Source organism: Balaenoptera physalus (genome assembly GCF_965194825.1).
Source record: "Balaenoptera physalus genome assembly, chromosome: 16".
Lineage (NCBI taxonomy): Eukaryota > Metazoa > Chordata > Mammalia > Artiodactyla > Balaenopteridae > Balaenoptera > Balaenoptera physalus.
In genome coordinates, this window is record NC_138898.1 from 89,521,900 (window position 1) to 89,540,266 (window position 18,367).

The window sequence follows — 18,367 nt, forward strand, 5'->3', positions numbered from 1 at the left end:
AAAAGAGGAAAATATGGGACAGCCCAACAAGCCAGAAGCCCTGTGTTTGTTGAGACAAAGGCTTGGATCCAGCAAGCTACTGGGGGCGGGGATTGGCTGGGGAAACAATGTCCAAAGGTGCCCCCGTAGGGTGGGTCTTGGCTCCAGACCTGCCCCTGGGTGGGAGGGGCTACTGTGTGCTCACAAAACCATAGTCAGGGGACATAGCAAAGGCAGCCTCTGGATCTGGAGAAATCCCTCACTTCTCTCCAGGTAAGCACTGTGTGCTCATGACATTTCCATTTTTGGTCATTTTCTACCCTAACCCCCAGTAAGAGTCTCTTGTGTTAAGTGGGGAGGGGGCCGATTTTGTGTTCCACCTTGTAAAGAGAGAGGCTCAGTCTGGCTCCCACCCAGAGGTGAATGGGGCTGACTCTAGATTCTCCCCGGCTTGGAGGGGGCAGAGGCGGGAGCAGTGGGGTGACAGAGCCACACCTTTCTTGGGATACGAAGCTCTGAGCTGAGTTTTGGCCAATGTTCAACGCCATCTTCCGTGACTTGCACCTTGCACAGCGTTTTGTGCCTATATTTATCCATCTGCAAAATCTCTTTTCCTTCCCTAACTACCTCCCAGGGATATAAAATGCCTTCAAGGTACATTTTTGTTCGTCAGACAGAAAGAAAAAAAAAAGGCACTCCCGAAATAGAAGAGATTATTACTACTGTACGATTGTAAAAATGGTGATCAGGGAATTGGGAATTCAGGCGTGATGGGAGAGCCGCGGTAGTGAATATTTTAGAAATAAAACATACATGATAAAAGAATGATCAGAGCGGACTAATTATAGAACGGAGCCTATTAAGGGAAGCGAGGAAAATCTATGCTGAGGAGAAAATTGGTGAGCAGAGAAGGTAGAAAACGGAGCGGGAGGGAAACATTTATGTTCGTCGTCTTTTACACACGCGGCCTCTGAAATGTGATGAGTGGAAGGCGCAGGAGTATTTGAAGAGGAAAGTGGTCATTGTTGAACACGAATGATTTAGTCTATATTTCTGTATATTGAAGGCACTGACGTGTAATTTACACCGAGTGAAATCCATCCTTTTTCAGTGTGCACTTCTGTGAATGTTGACAGACAGCTGGAGTCATGGAACCTCTCCCGCAATGAAGGTCTAGAACACTCCATCACCTTCAAAAGCTCCGTCTCCACACCCTCCTTCCCGCCCATTCCTCAGGCTACCATTATCCATCTTACTGCCCCCCGCGCCCGGGAATGTTCTGCACAAGGCCTGGGATAACTTCTTGATGAGCAAATCCACGAGACATATTTGAGACACTTCAGATGTTTATTCAACAGAGTGCGGTCCAGAAGGAGGTGTGACGGAGGCACAGGTGTGGGTGTGGGTAGAGGACAAATGGCAGAGCTCAGACCTGCAGGTCTTAATCATCGAGGCGAAGGGGAGGAGTCTGGGGCATCGGATGATGGTCTTGACGGGAGCGGTGAAAATCGGGAACGATCAGGAAGAAGAAGAGGGAGATTAGGACGTGTCTCCGGGTTCCCTTTACTACCTTTGAGATGTTGTCGTCATGGAGACGGGGAAGGGGCGGGGGAAGAGGAGGAGGTCAGAGGCCCTGCAGGGGTGGGTGTGGGCCAGCTACCAGTGACCGGTACTGAGAGGATAAGGCGCTGAGTCAGCTCGCCCGCCTGACTCGTCCCTGTCGGGGGCTTTCTGAGTGCAGTGGGGCAGCGCAGCGATGCGGCTCTGATCCTCAGCTGTGCTGTCTAGGGCCTCTTCTGGTGGCTGTTCAAGTTCGCCTTGAGCAAACAGTCCAGCGCACCGCTCCCTCTGCACCTGTCTCATGTCCCCAGGGGGTGAGCGGACGTGTGCGCCCGGCTCTGACAAGGTCACGTCCAGCGTTTTCGGTCTCCAGACCCAAGTGTGATCTTCCGCTCCAGGAAGGCTCAGGTGACACGACTGAGTCCAGAAGCCAGGCTTGTGCCTTCGTGTTCTGATGAATTGAGGCTCTGGCCTCTCCATCATTTTCTGAACTGGCAGGGCGGCTCCCACATCTGGGAGATCTGTTTTTCCTCCGCAGTGTTGGAAGGAGAAAGAATCCCCCTGGCATCTGGCGTTCGCCTGGAGTCTGCCAGGAGAATGGACCGTGAGATAGAGTGTGAACGAGGGTCCCTAGGATGGAAGCTGAATTCAGACGACCAAGCATCCCAGGAGGACCTGTGGAGTCCTGGAGGGACCTGGTGAGAGATGACATTGCTTTCTTGACTCTAAGACTTGAGAGCTGCTGACTTCATGGGGAATCAGGCAGCTGAAGAGTAGAAATACCAAACGTCGCTCATTTAAAGCGAAAGCTCCAGGTTTTCTCTCTCGTTGTGCCGGCCGCTCAGGACTAGGGCCCTGCCTCTCCTGGGGGCGTTTGCACTCACCCTTTGCCCTTGGGGTACCTGAGTGAAGATGTTTGAGAAGAAGGGCATTTCTCCAGGGAAGCTGCATCTGTCCAAGGGCCGTGCGCATCTTCAGCAGAGGCTGCAGGGGATGCTGCTGGTGACCAGCCCTCTATCCCTTGGGGTCCCGGTTATGGTTTGACGGGTCCCTCTCAAGATTTGGTGCACCTGTGCCCTTCTGCAGAGAGCAGCCTCTGGGCCACTGGAACTGCCCCCCACGCTTTGCTGGGCCCCATCCCCGTCTCCGCCCTCCCTTGCTCCCTGGCTGGCTTCTTCTGGGAGACAGTCCTTCATGTGTCCTCCCGCTTGACCGAGATCTTCACTGGTCCCTCCTCACACCCTTGACCACAGAATACTGGCATTTCCCACCGCCCGGCCTTGGCCTTGCTTTTCCACTTACATTCCCTTCCTTGGTGATCTTGGCTACACTCAGAGCAGATGTCTGTCCAGCTGGAGTTCTGTCCAGTGCAGCTCCTGAGACCATCTCCCCACCCGTGCTCAGGCTCCCCTGCCTGATGCCTTCACACCTGTCCACCCCCGACCTGGGCCCCTCTCCTGTGTCACTGTCACACCTGGGCACTGTCCCCTTCCAGGTAGATCTTTGTGACGCTATAGGGATGCCCTGCCATCCACCTCAGCAGAGAGGGTTCACCAGGTGTCTGGGAGGCCAGGCGGGTCAAAAATCCAAGGTCAAGGTAGAACTGTCCCTTTAAGCCTTGTTCAAACCAGGTCATATCAAACAGAGCCAAACCGACGAACGACACAAAGCAACTTCCTGCAAATCAGACTCAGCGACCACTTAACGTTCCTTGCCTGCAAATGTCTGTTAGGATACATCAGTTTTATTTTAACTACTTTTCACAGACAAATGATATAATGTAGAACAGCTTTTTGTTCAGTTTTAAACAAATTGTTTAGTTTATCTATAATTCAAAACACTAAACAGATTCAGTAGGTGCCACAGATTCAAGAATCCTGCACCATTTGTCCAAGTAGCACAGTCTCTCCTCACGCAGGGGACGGTCAACTTCACCTTCTAATTACAAACAACTCATACTCAATGCAAACAAATTCAAAAACAAAACAAAACAACCAACCCACAGAAAACACAAAGATTAAACATCTTTCCTGCATCCTGCTACTCAGAGATAACCACTACTAATATTTTGATAATGATCTTGCGGTTTTAAAAATATGTATACACCCACCCATACCCACATAAACTATATGTATTTATAACTTGTCAATGATTTATAGATAATTATAATATTATACATTTGTGTAAAACTATAAAGTACACACATTTACAAAATTAGTGGTGTACTCATCAGCATACTTGGATGTCTCCTTTTTTCTCTTTGCAGTATATTATGAACTTTTTTGCATAATAAATATTCTTCCTCAACACCTTTTTTTTTGTTTTTTTTTTTAGCGGAATCTATTATGTGAATTGCCCAGATTTTTTTTTTTGGTAAAGGGAGATTTTCTTGTGCATTCTTTCTATCCTTGGGCATGTTCCTAATTCCTATCTCATTAGGTTCTCATAGCAGCTGGTAAGGAACTCTTATCATCATTTTGTAGGAAATACACTCCAGCGGCCACGGGTGGCTCATGAAAAGCGGTGAGTGTGACTAAGCAGCCTCAGAGGAACCGGGACGAGCCCACAGGGGCTGGAGCAGAGGGGCCCCATAGCCATGGTGAGGATTTTGGACTCTGTCTTAAGAAAAGTGGAAGCAATGAACGGTTGTAAGCAGGGGAGCTGGAAGGATAGAGTGGGAACAGAGTGTGCATGCGGAGACTGGTAAGGAGCTTCCTGCAGTGGGTCAGGGAGAGAGGAGGAGGACAGCCCAGGCCAGGGTGCCTGTGGAGACAGAGAGAGGCCGATGGGGTCTGGAGGTATTGGGGTGGTGAAATCGACAGGTCTTGGGTTGGGTGTGGTTACCCTGATTTAGAGAGAGGGGATAAAAGCGCTTTGTAAATGTTGAAACTGAACCAAGTTCACATCGATTATTATGAGAATTAAGGGAGAATCTTAGGGCAATGAACCTTGCAGTCGTGTGTGTTTTTCCTACAACCTCATGCGAAAGCCAAGGCAAGCATGGCTCCCGTGTTTATAGATGGTTTTATGAGTCTGCATAAGCACCACGAGCTTCTACGACAGATAAACCTCGAGCAAGTTTCTTTTTCCTTCAGGTCACAGACGGATGCAAGCTGGGCCGCTTTCTGGAGTCAGGTCCCCTGTGGAGGGGCAGTTCTGTTCAGAGACAGGGTGCCTGTCTTGGGCATGCTGAGGTCAGGTGGGGTGACCCTTCAGTAGAAGCTGGTGTGGCAGAGTAGGTTTTCCAAAGATGCCCCACGTGCTCTTCTAGAGCCTTGCTTCCCTTCCTCAAGGTCCTTCCCCCACTCCTGAGCCTGGACAGACCCTCAAGACAGCCTCAACCAACAGAGCAGAGAAGTGATGCCATGTGACTTCTGAAGCGAGGTCATAAAACTATGGTGCATCTCCTCCTTGTTCTTGTGGGATGCTTGTGCCTGGATGTAGCCACCATGCTGTGAGGAAGCCCAAGCAGCCACACAGAGACCTCGTGGAGATGCCAGCCGTACCTGTTCCATCGACGGCTTCCTGAGGTCACAGCCAACAGACCAACCACCAAGACGTGACCGAAGACATCTCAGGATGGTTCCAGACCCCTCAGCTCCTCTGCCGCCTCTTTTGGGTGAGGGAGCCTGTGAGGATGGCTGCTGTAAACGGCTTTATTTTATTAGCTTGGGCCTTCATTTGTCTTTGTCCCAAGAGACCCTGGAACCATTACACGGCCTTTAAAAATCAAACTAATTAAGCTCTAAATTAATTCAAAATGTATGGAAATTGAGCTGAAAAGCAAAGTAAATGGAGAGGAGAAAGGAAATGAAAGTTGAGTTCTGTGCTTATGATCTGTGCCCATCTGCACATAGGTTGTACATCAACAGAGAGTTTAAAAAAATGGGGTGGGGGTGAGGGGGTAGGGCTTGACTGCTTTCCCAAAGGAAGGAAAACTAATAAATTGCCCATCAGAAGCTTTCTGGACGATTAAATCTGGTGGCCTTGACTCGGCCTCCAGAAGCTGGCCATGCTGGCCACATTCTGGTCCGTGTGGTTCCTCCCATGTTCCCTCCCGCCTCAGGTTCCCTTCCCCTCCCCCACTTTCCCCTGCCAGGGAGCCTTTGTGGTCTTACAGGCAGGATGCTTTTTTATTTTTATTTATTTATTTTTTACTTTTTAAATTTAATTTTATTTTTTTATACAGCAGGTTTTTATTAGTCATGCATTTTATACACATCAGAGTATACATGTCAATCCCAATTGCCCAATTCATCCCACCACCACCCCTGCCCCCCCACCGCTTTCCCCCCTTGGTGTCCATATGTTTGTTCTCTACATCTGTGTCTCAATTTCTGCCCTGCAAACTGGTTCATCTGTACCATTTTTCTAGGTTCCACATGTATGCGTTAATATACGGTATTTGTTTTTCTCTTTCTGACTTACTTCACTCTGTATGACAGTCTCTAGATACATCCACGTCTCAACAAATGACCCAATTTCGTTCCTTTTTATGGCTGAATAATATTCCATTGTATATATGTACCACATCTTCTTTATCCATTCGTCTGTCGATGGGTATTTAGGTTGCTTCCATGACCTGGCTATTGTAAATAGTGCTGCAATGAACATTGGGGTGCATGTGTCTTTTTGAATTATGGTTTTCTTTGGGTATATGCCCAGTAGTGGGATTGCTGGATCATATGGTAATTTTATTTTTAGTTTTTTAAGGAACTTCCATACTGTTCTCCATATTGGCTGTATCAATTTATATTCCCACCAACAGTGCAAGAGGGTTCCCTTTTCTCCACACCCTCTCCAGCATTTATTGTTTGCAGATTTTCTGATGACACCCATTCTAACTGGTGTGAGGTGATACCTCATTGTAGTTTTGATTTGCATTTCTCTAATAATTAGTGATGTTGAGCATCTTTTCATATGCTTCTTGGCCATCTGTATGTCTTCTTTGGAGAAATGTCTATTTAGGTCTTCTGCGCATTTTTGGATTGGGTTGTTTGTTTTTTTAATATTGAGCTGCATGAGCTGTTTATATATTTTGGAGATTGATCCTTTGTCCGTTGATTCGTTTGCAAATATTTTCTTCCATTCTGAGGGTTGTCTTTTCGTCTTGTTTATGGTTTCCTTTGCTGTGCAAAAGCTTTGAAGTTTCATTAGGTCCCATTTGTTTATTTTTGTTTTTATTTCCATTACACTAGGAGGTGGATCAAAAAAGATCTTGCTGTGATTTATGTCAGAGAGTGTTCTTTCTATGTTTTCCTCTAAGAGTTTTATAGTGTCCGGTCTTACATTTAGGTCTCGAATCCATTTTGAGTTTATTTTTGTGTATGGTGTTAGGGAGTGTTCTAATTTCATTCTTTTACATGTAGCTGTCCAGTTTTCCCAGCACCACTTGTTGAAGAGACTGTCTTTTCTCCATTGTATATCCTTGCCTCCTTTGTCATAGATTAGCTGACCATAGGTGCGTGGGTTTATCTCTGGGCTTTCTATCTTGTTCCATTGATCTATGTTTCTGTTTTTGTGCCAGTACCATATTTTCTTGATTACTGTAGCTTTGTAGTATAGTCTGAAGTCAGGGAGTCTGATTCCTCCAGCTCCGTTTTTTTTCCCTCAAGACTGCTTTGGCTATTCCAGGTCTTTTGTGTCTCCACACAAATTTTAAGATTTTTTGTTCTAGTTCTGTAAAAAATGCCATTGGTAATTTGATAGGGATTGCATTGAATCTGTAAATTGCTTTGGGTAGTATAGTCATTTTCACAATATTGATTCTTCCAATCTAAGAACATGGTATATGTCTCCATCTGTTGGTATCATCTTTAATTTCTTTCATCAGTGTCTTATAGTTTTCTGCATACAGGTCTTTTGTCTCCCTAGTTAGGTTTATTCCTAGGTATTTTATTCTTTTTCTTGCAATGGTAAATGGGAGTGTTTCCTGAATTTCTCTTTCAGATTTTTCATCATTAGTGTATAGGAATGCAAGAGATTTCTGTGCATTAATTTTGTATCCTGCAACTTTACCAAATTCATGATTAGCTCTAGTAGTTTTCTGGTGGCATCTTTAGGATTCTCTATGTATAGTATCATGTCATCTGCAAACAGTGACAGTTTTACTTCTTCTTTTCCAATTTGTATTCCTTTTATTTCTTTTTCTTCTCTGATTGCCATGGCTAGGACTTCCAAAACTATGTTGAATAATAGTGGTGAGAGTGGACATCCTTGTCTTGTTCCTGATCTTAGAGGAAATGCTTTCAGTTTTTCACCATTGAGAATGATGTTTGCTGTGGTTTTGTCGTATATGGCCTTTATTATGTTGAGGTAGGTTCCCTCTATGCCCACTTTCTGGAGAGTTTTTATCATAAATCGGTGTTGAATTTTGTCAAAAGCTTTTTCTGCATCTATTGAGATGATCATATGGTTTTTATTCTTCAGTTTGTTAATATGGTGTATCACACTGATTGATTTGGGTGTATTGAAGAATCCTTGCATCCCTGGGATAAATCCCACTTAATCATGGTGTATGATCCTTTTAATGTGTTGTTGGATTCTGTTTGCTAGTATTTTGTTGAGGATTTTTGCATCTATATTCATCAGTGATATTGGTCTGTAATTTTCTTTTTTTGTAGTGTCTTTGTCTGGTTTTGGTATCAGGGTGATGGTGGCCTCATAGAATGAGTTTGGGAGTTCTCCTTCCTCTGCAATTTTTTGGAAGAGTTTGAGAAGGATGGGTGTTAGTTCTTCTCTAAATGTTTGATAGAATTCACCTGTGAAGCCATCTGGTCCTGGACTTTTGTTTGTTGGAAGATTTTTAATCACAGTTTCAATTTCATTACTTGTGATTGGTCTGTTCATATTTTCTGTTTCTTCCTGGTTCAGTCTTGGAAGGTTATACCTTTCTAAGAATTTGTCCATTTCTTCCAGGTTGTCCATTTTATTGCCATACAGTTGCTTGTAGTAGTCTCTTAGGATGCTTTGTATTTCTGTGTCGTCTGTTGTAACTTCTCCTTTTTCATTTCTAATTTTATTGATTTGAGTCCTCTCCCTCTTTTTCTTGATAAGTCTGGCTAATGGCTTATCAATTTTGTTTATCTTCTCAAAGAACCAGCTATTAGTTTTATTGATCTTTGCTATTGTTTTCTTTGTTTCTATTTCATTTATTTCTGCTCTGATCTTTATGATTTCTTTCCTTCTGCTAACTTTGGGTTTTGTTTGTTCTTCTTTCTCTAGTTCCTTCAGGTGTAAGGTTAGATTGTTTATTTGAGATTCTTCTTGTTTCTTTAGGTAGGCTTGTATAGCTATAAACTTCCCTCTTAGAACTGCTTTTGCTGCATCCCATAGGTTTTGGATCGTCATGTTTTCATTGTCATTTGTCTCTAGGTATTTTTTTATTTCCTCTTTGATTTCTTCAGTGATCTCTTGGTTATTTAGTAACGTATTGTTTAGCCTCCATGTGTTTGTGTTTTTTACGTTTTTTCCCCCTGTAATTCATTTCTAATCTCATAGCGTTGTGGTCAGAAAAGATGCTTGATATGATTTCAATTTTCTTAAATTTACTGAGGCTTGATTTGTGACCCAAGATGTGATCTATCCTGGAGAATGTTCCATGCGCACTTGAGAAGGAAGTGTAATCTGCTGTTTTTGGATGGAATGTCCTATAAATATCAATTAAATCTATCTGGTCTATTGTATCATTTAAAGCTTTTTCCTTATTTATTTTCATTTTGGATGATCTGTCCATTGGTGTAAGTGAGGTGTTAAAGTCCCCCACTATTATTGTGTTACTGTCGATTTCCTCTTTTATAGCTGTTAGCAGTTGCCTTATGTATTGAGGTGCTCCTATGTTGGGTGCATATATATTTATAATTGTTATATCTTCTTCTCGGATTGATCCCTTGATCATTATGTAGTGTCCTTCCTTGTCTCTTGTAACATTCTTTATTTTAAAGTCTAGTTTATCTGATATGAGTATTGCTACTCCAGCTTTCTTTTGATTTCCATTTGCATGGAATATCTTCTTCCATCCCCTCACTTTCAGTCTGTATGTGTCCCTAGGTCTGAAGTGGGTCTCTTGTAGACAGCATATACATGAGTCTTGTTTTTGTATCCATTCAGCAAGCCTGTGTCTTTTGGTTGGAGCATTTAATCCATTCACGTTTAAGGTAATTATTGATATGTATGTTCCTATGACGATTTTCTTAATTGTTTTGGGTTTGTTTTTGTAGGTCCTTTTCTTCTCTTGTGTTTCCCACTTAGAGAAGTTCCTTTAACATTTGTTGTAGAGCTGGTTTGGTGGTGCTGAATTCTCTTAGCTTTTGCTTGTCTGTAAAGCTTTTGATTTCTCCATCGAATCTGAATGAGATCCTTGCCGGGTAGAGTAATCTTGGTTGTACGTTCTTCCCTTTCATCCCTTTAAGTATATCATGCCACTCCCTTCTGGCTTGTAGAGTTTCTGCTGAGAAATCAGCTGTTAACCTTATGGGAGTTCCCTTGTATGTTATTTGTCATTTTCCCCTTGCTGCTTTCAATAATTTTTCTTTGTCTTTAATTTTTGCCAATTTGATTACTATGTGTCTCAGAGTGTTTCTCCTTGGGTTTATGCTGTATGGGACTCTCTGTGCTTCCTGGACTTGGGCGGCTATTTCCTTTCCCATGTTAGGGAAGTTTTCGACTATAATCTCTTCAAATATTTTCTCTGGTCCTTTCTCTCTCTCTTCTCCTTCTGGGACCCCTATAATGCGAATGTTGTTGCGTTCAATGTTGTCCCAGAGGTCTCTTAGGCTGTCTTCATTTCTTTTCATTCTTTTTTCTTTATTCTGTTCCACAGCAGTGAATTCCATCATTCTGTCTGCCAGGTCACTTATCCGTTCTTCTGCCTCAGTTATTCTGCTATTGATTCATTCTAGTGTAGTTTTCATTTCAGTTATTGTATTGGTCATCTCTGTTTGTTTGTTCTTTAACTCTTCTAGGTCTTTGTTAATCATTTCTTGCATCTTCTCGATCTTTGCCTCCATTCTTTTTCCGAGGTCCTGGATCATCTTCACTATCATTATTCTGAATTCTTTTTCTGGAAGGTTGCCTATCTCCCTTCATTTAGTTGTTTTTCTGGGGTTTTATCTTGTTCCTTCAGCTGGTACATAGCCCTCTGCCTTTTCATCTTGTCTATCTTTCTGTGAATGGGGTTTTTGTTCCACAGGCTACAGAATTGTAGTTCTTCTTGCTTCTGCTGTCTGCCCTCTGGTGGATCAGGATGCTTTTTTAAATCCTATTCATCCTATTCCCCCGATCTCTATCTACATATGAGAGAACTTTCTAGGGTTCTGGGGTCCAGGTTTTTGAAACCAAAAGCCAAGAAATGACTGTCTTAGTCTGTTCAGGTTGTTATAGCAAGATACCACAGTGCGGGTGGCTTATAACATCAGACATTTATTTCTTACAGTTCTGGAGGCTGCAAGTCCAAGATCAAGGCCAGCATGGTTGCTTTCTGGTGAGGACCTGTTTCCTGGTTCATAGCTGGAGCCTTCTCAATGAGTCCTCACATGGTGGAAGGGGCAGGGGATCTCTGTGGGACCCCTTTTATAAGAACACTAATCCCATTCGTGAGGGCTCCCCCTTCATGACCTAATCACCCCGAAAGGCCTCACCTCCTAATACCATCACCTTGGGGGTTAGGGTTTCAACGTATGAATTTCGGGGGGAGAGAAACATCCAGACCACAGCAATGGCTCATTTTCTTTCTGCATTTCTGCTTTGCATTATTTCCTTGAGGCACCACAAAGCAAGGTCAAAGGAGATACCAGGCATGAGAAAACGCCAGTTATGATTTGAAATTAGAGGTGAGGGTTGTACAACGTTATGAATGTACCAAATGCCATGGGATTGTACATTTCAAAAAAAAAAAGTTCACTTTGTGTTATGTGGGTTTCACCCCAATAAGAATAAAGAAAAAAGGAGGCATTAGTTAATCGTTCAAAAACATGATCGGACTGCATTACAGCATCATCTCAGAGCCAGGTGGAGGGTGAACTCAGCACCTTTAAATCTGTGCTTTCTAATTGGAGTGAGCTCAGGCTTCTGGCAGTGGCGAACGGACTCTATGTGATTAATTCAGCAAATGTCATGGTCAAGAGGACGGGCTGTGGAGAAGACTGGGGGCCGGGGCTCAGGGTCCACTGCCTGGCTCTGCCACTTATGAGGGGTGTGACCTTGGCAAGACTTTTAATTTAAAAAAATTGTTCATTTATTATTAGTGGCCCAAGAGGAAATAGGTGACAATGATCCAATATTCTATGTTTTAACTTCTAATGTCTTATGAACTTTCATCCGAGGAAATGTCAAATCCAGCCACGGAACATCCAAGAAAGAGGGTAATCAGAAGTCATAATGTCCCAAAATGTTTCCAAATGTTAGAAAAATGAATCATTGAAGGACTTCCCTGGTGGTGCAGTGGTTAAGACTCCACGCTCCCAATGCAGGGGGCCTGGGTTCGATCCCTGGTCAGGGAAATAGTTCCCACATGCATGCTGCAACTAAGGAGCCCATATGCCGCAACTAAGAGCCAGTGCAACCAAAGAAATAAATATATATATATAAAAAAGGAAAAATGAATCACCGACCGACTTTACAAACACTTCTGGGAGTCACAGATACTTAAATTCTCCGTGCTTTGGTGTCTTTATTGGGGAATCGGCAGTAATGATACCACCTGTCTGGGTGAGGGTGTGGTGGGATAAAGGTTGTGTAACACCCAGCTCGGCAGATGTAAGCTTTGCTGCTGTTGTTGTAATTATTACTATTTTTACTTCACCTATTAGTTCTGTGCAAGTTCAGTGATGGCGGGAAAAGTGCACCGTAGACTTGGTGATGGATAGCGTGCCCAGCACTCAATAAGTAGTTTAATGGGTAATTGAATGAATTACATTCATATTCAAAATCCCCAAATTCTATGCTCCTTGGAGTTTGAGATTGGGTCATACCCTCTGCCGTGCTCATTCTTGGGTTCCTAACCCCTCATGGTGCCCAGTAGTGGACCCCTCGCCCCAGGAGGCTCTAAGAACATGTTTGCTGGATGAATGGCCACATCCCAGAAACTCATTCGGGCTCGCTGAAGGTAGGAGATGGTGATGAGCATGACTGTCATGGCTGGAAAGAAATATCTCCTGGAAGTTGAGCTTGGTGCCCTAGAGCCGGCAGTGCTCAGGGTGAATCCAGGAGACTTTGGGTCCAGTGGAATCTGGCCAGCTTTGGTCAGCAGCAGCTTGAGGAGGCAAACAAGGCTAACTTGCTCCCGTGTCAAGTCCCGTGACTTTCAGACCCAAGTTAGCCAGAGCTGGCGGGAGAGGAAGAGTCAGTCTCTGCTTTTGATCTCCGGCCAACTCATTGGAACCCTGCAGCAGGAGTCAGTCCACAATGTGGAATCCTGCCTTATCTTGGGGCTTGGCCGAGAGGGCCAGCCTGGGTAGGGTGAGCCAGGACTCCTGACTGGTGGCCCACGGGGGCAGGAGAGCTCCGAGGGGCCAGTCTGGACCAGGAAAGGCTGTGGCAAACCTGTGGCTGTGAGCATCTGTGGCCAGGAACATCCAAGCAGATAAAGCTGGTGACCCAGCGGGACCCGTGCGGGGAAGCAGTCGGGGTGGCTGACACACATGTTGTCATCTTCTGTTTGTTAACCAGTCTCTACCTCCTACTCCTCCCGTTACTGCCGTAAGTCTGACTCCTGGGGCCCCCCCCCACTTTCGGACATGACTCAGGGGTAGCCCTAACACACGTCCTTCCCCTACAGTGAGTCCAAACGTCCATCTGTCACCCAATCAAATGACCTACTGCATGCCAGGGGCCCTGCCCAATCATTCTGGGCAGTGCCATCTTTGTTTTCTGACCAGCAGGGCATGTTTGACCAATAATTTGAACACCTTATTGCATTTTGCCCTAGTATTTCATAATAATACTCTTGTAATTCTGTAGTGCTAAATCTAGTGGTAAGAAGAGTGTGGAGGTGACCCAAATTGAGATGAAGAGAGAAAGCATGGGGTGTGGGGAAAATGGTGATCTTTTCCACAGGTGGATTCAACTGGGAACAAGAAAAATATGAAAGAATGTGTAAAATGACTGGAGTCTAACACTGAGGGTTGTCTCGACAGGGCCTTCCCCTTCAATTCTGCAGTTATGCTCACAGTTATGGTTTATTACAGCAAGAAGATACCGATTAAAAACAGCAAAGGTGAAAGAATCACAGGACAGAGTCCAGGAGAGACCAGGAGCAAGCTTCCAATTGTCTTTTCCCAGTGGAATTGTACAGACAGCTCTTAATTCTCCTGGTAATGATGTGTAATGACACCTATGACATATTGTCATCCAGGGAAGCTCACTCAGGCCTTGGCTTCCGGGTTTGTTACTGGGGGTCAGTCACATAAGCACGGACTGTCCATGTGGCTGACTTTAGTTATTCAGTCTCCAGCCCTTCCAGAGGTCAAACTGATACAGCAGGGCCCAAGACCCCTACCATGATTCACACTGTTGGCATAAACTATCTGGTGTGGCCCATGGTCCCCATGTAATACAAAGACACTCTTATCAGGTAAGATATTTCACGACCTTAAAGGTTATCTCCCTGGAGTTGGTCAGGACCAGTCCTTTCTTTGGAAGGTGCAGGGTTTGGGCAACTCAGGCCTTCTGAGCAGTCATTCAAGACCCAGTACATGGGAAAACTGTATAATTACATGTAAAAGAATGAAACAAGAACATTCTCTAACACCATACACAAAAATAAACTCAAAATGGATTAAAGACCTAAATATAAGACTGGATACTATAAAACTCTTAGAGGAAAACATAGGCAGAACACCCTTTGACATAAATCACAGCAATATCTTTTTGGATCTACCTTCTAGAGGAATGAAAAAAAGAAAAATAAACAAATGGGACCTAACGTAAAAGCTTTTGCACAGCAAAGGAAACCATAAACAAAACAAAAAGACTACCCACAGAATGGGAGAAAATATTTGCAAACTTTGTAAACGACAAGGGATTAATCTCCAAAATATACAAACAGCTCATGCAGCTCTATGTCAAAAAACCCAAACAACCCAATCAAAAAATGGGCAGAAGATCTAAATAGACATTTCTCCAAAGAAGACATACAGATGGCCAAAAGGTACATGGAAAGATGCTCAACATCACTAATCAATAGAGAAATGCAAATCAAAACTACAATGAGGTATCACCTCACACTGGTCAGAACAGCCATCACCAAAAAATCTACAAACAATAACTGCTGGAGAGGGTGTGGAGAAAAGGGAACCCTCCTACACTGTTGGTGGGAATGTAAATTGGTACAACCATTATGGAGAACAGTATGGGGGATCCTTAAAAAACGAAAAATAGAGCTACCATATGATCCAGCAATCCCACTCCTGGGCATATACCTGGAGAAAACCATAATTCGAAAAGATACATGCACCCCAATTTTCACTGCAGCACTATTTACAATAGCCAAGACATGAAAACAACCTAAATATCCATCGACAGATGAGTGGATAAATAAGCTGTGGTACATACATACAATGGAATATTACTCAGCCACAAAAAAGAATGAAATAATGTCATTTGCAGCAACATGGATGGACCTAGAGATTATCATATTAAGTGAAGTAAGTCAGAAAGAGAAAGACAAATATCATATGACATCACTTACATGTGAGATCTAAAATATGATCCAGGGACTTCCCTCGTGGTCCAGTGGTTAAGGCTTCACCTTCCAGTGCAGGGGGTGTGGGTTCAATCCCTGGTCAGGGAGCTAAGATCCCACATGCCTCAGGGGCCAAAAAACCAAAACATAAAACAGAAGCAATACTGTAACAAATTCAATAAAGACTTTTAAAAAAAATGGTCCACGTCAAAGAAAAAACTTAAAAAAAAAAGAGAAAGACGTATATCATATGATATCACTTATATGTGGAATCTAAAAAAATGATACAAGTGAACTTATTTACAAAACGGAAAGAGACTCATAGACATAGAAGACAAACTTAAGGTTACCAAAGGGGAAAGGTGGAGGGGAGGGATAAATTAGGAGTTTGGGATTAACAGATACACACTAGTAAATATAAAATAGATAATCAACAAGGACCTACAGTTGTTAATCAACTACACTCCAATATAAAATAAAAATAATAAAAAAAAAGACCCAGCACAAACATGACCTCCTCAGAGAAGCTTTTGCTGACCAGCCGTCCTGAACTACCCTCATCGCTTCCTATTGTTTGGTCTAGGTTTGTTGTCATTATTGCTCTTGGCCATATTTTTTCTTGTTTGTGTATCATCTACCTTCTCCTCTAGAATACAAATTCTTTGAGGGTGGAGACTTTGTTGCTCGTGCTGTATCTCAAATGCCAAGCACAGAGAATGGCAAAGAACAGGCAGGTAATAAACACTTTGATGAATGAAGAAATCTGGACCATGATGGGCTGATTTCTAATATCTTTTCCAGCTTTAAACAACCATTAATCAAGTTAATGTATTCATATTTTTTAAACTAGGTTTCGAGTTCTTGTAGAGAAAGACTTTTTCCTGTGATTTTTCTACCTGAAAGTTCTGAAGGCTGTTAGGCAAGAACAGGTGCTGAGAAATGCTTTTTGAATGCATGACTCTTCTTTCCTTGAATGTCCCACACCCTCATGCTCTCCCAGGGTTTCCCCTTCCTCGCCTTCCTTTCTCTTCCCCCGTTTCGCTAATATGACTTGTGAATCGGGCTGCTGACCTCACCTGTGGTTTCTCCCGTTATTTGGGGCTCTTTGGTAATGAGCTGGCACTTCCTGAGATGACAAGCATGTCTCTTCCTTAAGAGCTGTGGCTCTCTGACAACTTCACTCCAGCAGGAGGTTCAGAAGATGCCCAGTGGAAGCCAATCTTATTTGAGCCCTCTTTTTTTCTTTTTGCCACAGCAGGTTTGGATGGCACGCGTATTAGTGCCCTAGGGCTGCCCTAGCAAATTACCAGAAGCTGGTGGCTTAAAGCAACAGACATTTATTCTCTCACAGTTCTGGAGGCCACAAGTTGGAAGTTAAGCTGTCAGCAGGACCACCTTCCCCAGGAAGGTTTAGGGGAAAATCCTTCCCTGCCTCTTCCAGCTTCTGGAGGCCCCTGGTATTCCTTGGCTTGTGGCTGCATCACTCCAATCTCTGCCCCCATCTTCCCTGCATCTCTCTGTGTCTCAAACCTACCCCTTCTTTCTCTTCTAAGGACACCAGTCTTCGGATATTGGACCCACCCACAATCCAGGATGATCTCATCTCAAGATCCTTAACTTAATTACATCTGCAAAGACTCTATTTCCAAATAAGGTCACATTCACAGGGACTAGGACTTAGGACTTGGACGTATGTTAATGGGGGATGCAATTCAACCCACAGTAACACTCACGTTGCCTACAACAAGGAAAGCACCCGAAGAGTCCTCTTTCAGTGTCTGGCTGGCAGCTGGGTCGTGCAGGCTGGAATCGTGGGGCTGCACAGACGCCAAACTTCCGCTTAGGATTATGCCCACGACTTAGGTCGGCTAATGGGGCCTTCTTCCCCACCTTGATTGTCCTGTTTATAAACTTACATACGGGGGCTTCCCTGGTGGCGCAGTGGTTGAGAGTCTGCCTGCCAATGCAGGGGACACGGGTTCGAGCCCTGGTCTGGGAAGATCCCACGTGCCGCGGAGCAACTGGGCCCGTGAGCCACAACTACTGAGTCTGCGCGTCTGGAGCCTGTGCTCCACAACAAGAGTGGCCGCGATAGTGAGAGGCCCGCGCACCACGATGAAGAGTGGCCCCCGCTTGCCGCAACTAGAAAGAAAGCCCTCGCACAGAAACGAAGACCCAACGCAGCCGTAAATAAATAAATAAATAAAAATTTTAAACTTACATACGTCTTTGCAGAAAAACCTCTGAAAATTAGCTGGAAATTAGGTGGTTGGAAATCCCAGGAGCTGGTAAGTGATGTTGGGTGGAGGGGCGGGGAGGTTGGGGTGCACCCAGCACCGGGAAGCGGGTGTCAGGGCCCCCCGTGCAGAAGGCGTGCACTCAGCTCCTGGAGGTGACTATGAACATCTCACCGGGAGATCCAGGATTTCTGTCACCCACACCATGGAACGCTGTCTGGTAGAAGGAAGGGATGGTGGTGGACATGCATCCAGGAGTGAGAGGAAGTCTGGGGGACAGATGATTGACGAAGAGATATTTGTCAATTCCTTCCTTTAGCTGAAGCTAAAATTGTTACAAAGCCAGAGGTTCCTTCCCTTCCTCACCTACTCCTAGGTCATGGTGATCTTCATGTTTGTATCTCAGTGGCTGACTGATTCTTGATTCTTCACGATACACCATTCATTAAGGAAGGCCTAATTTGGTTACCTGGGGATGGCCTCTATTCTGTTATTGAAATTTAGCTCCCCTTGCATTTCATTTGGAATTCAGAAGGCCAGATAAGCCATACGTTCCCTGGTCCTGCCGTTTTTGGTTTAAATTTACTGTCAGATACAGCAATAGAGGATGTAGGCTGCAGACCCCTGCTCTCAGCCCCAAGGCTCTGCATCAAAGTTCTCAAAGTTCTTTATCAAAAGTCAAATTCAAGCATCACCTCTCCAAGTTCAAGGACAGTGACCTTGGGCAAGCCCGTCATCTGTTTTTACGAGGCTTTATCTAAACCTCAGGCTCGGCAGAATATTTTTCAGATTATAAATCTAAAATATGCTTCGTATGAAAATACATTTTTTTACATCAAAATATTATACATATTTATTATTATTTTCCCATCTCCGGGAAATCGCTCCCATTTCCCTCAGAGCTCACAAA

General features: G+C 44.2%; 1 long non-coding RNA gene across 1 annotated transcript; it reads right to left on the bottom strand.

Annotated features, from left to right (window-relative positions):
• Window positions 1-1,307: 1,307 nt before the first annotated feature.
• Window positions 1,308-17,673, bottom strand: LOC309644878. The gene is made up of 2 exons (XR_014254657.1): window positions 15,227-17,673; window positions 1,308-2,125 (listed from the first exon to the last, which is right to left on the bottom strand). It is a non-coding gene; the product is annotated as an uncharacterized lncRNA (long non-coding RNA).
• Between the last annotated feature and the right edge of the window lie 694 nt (window positions 17,674-18,367).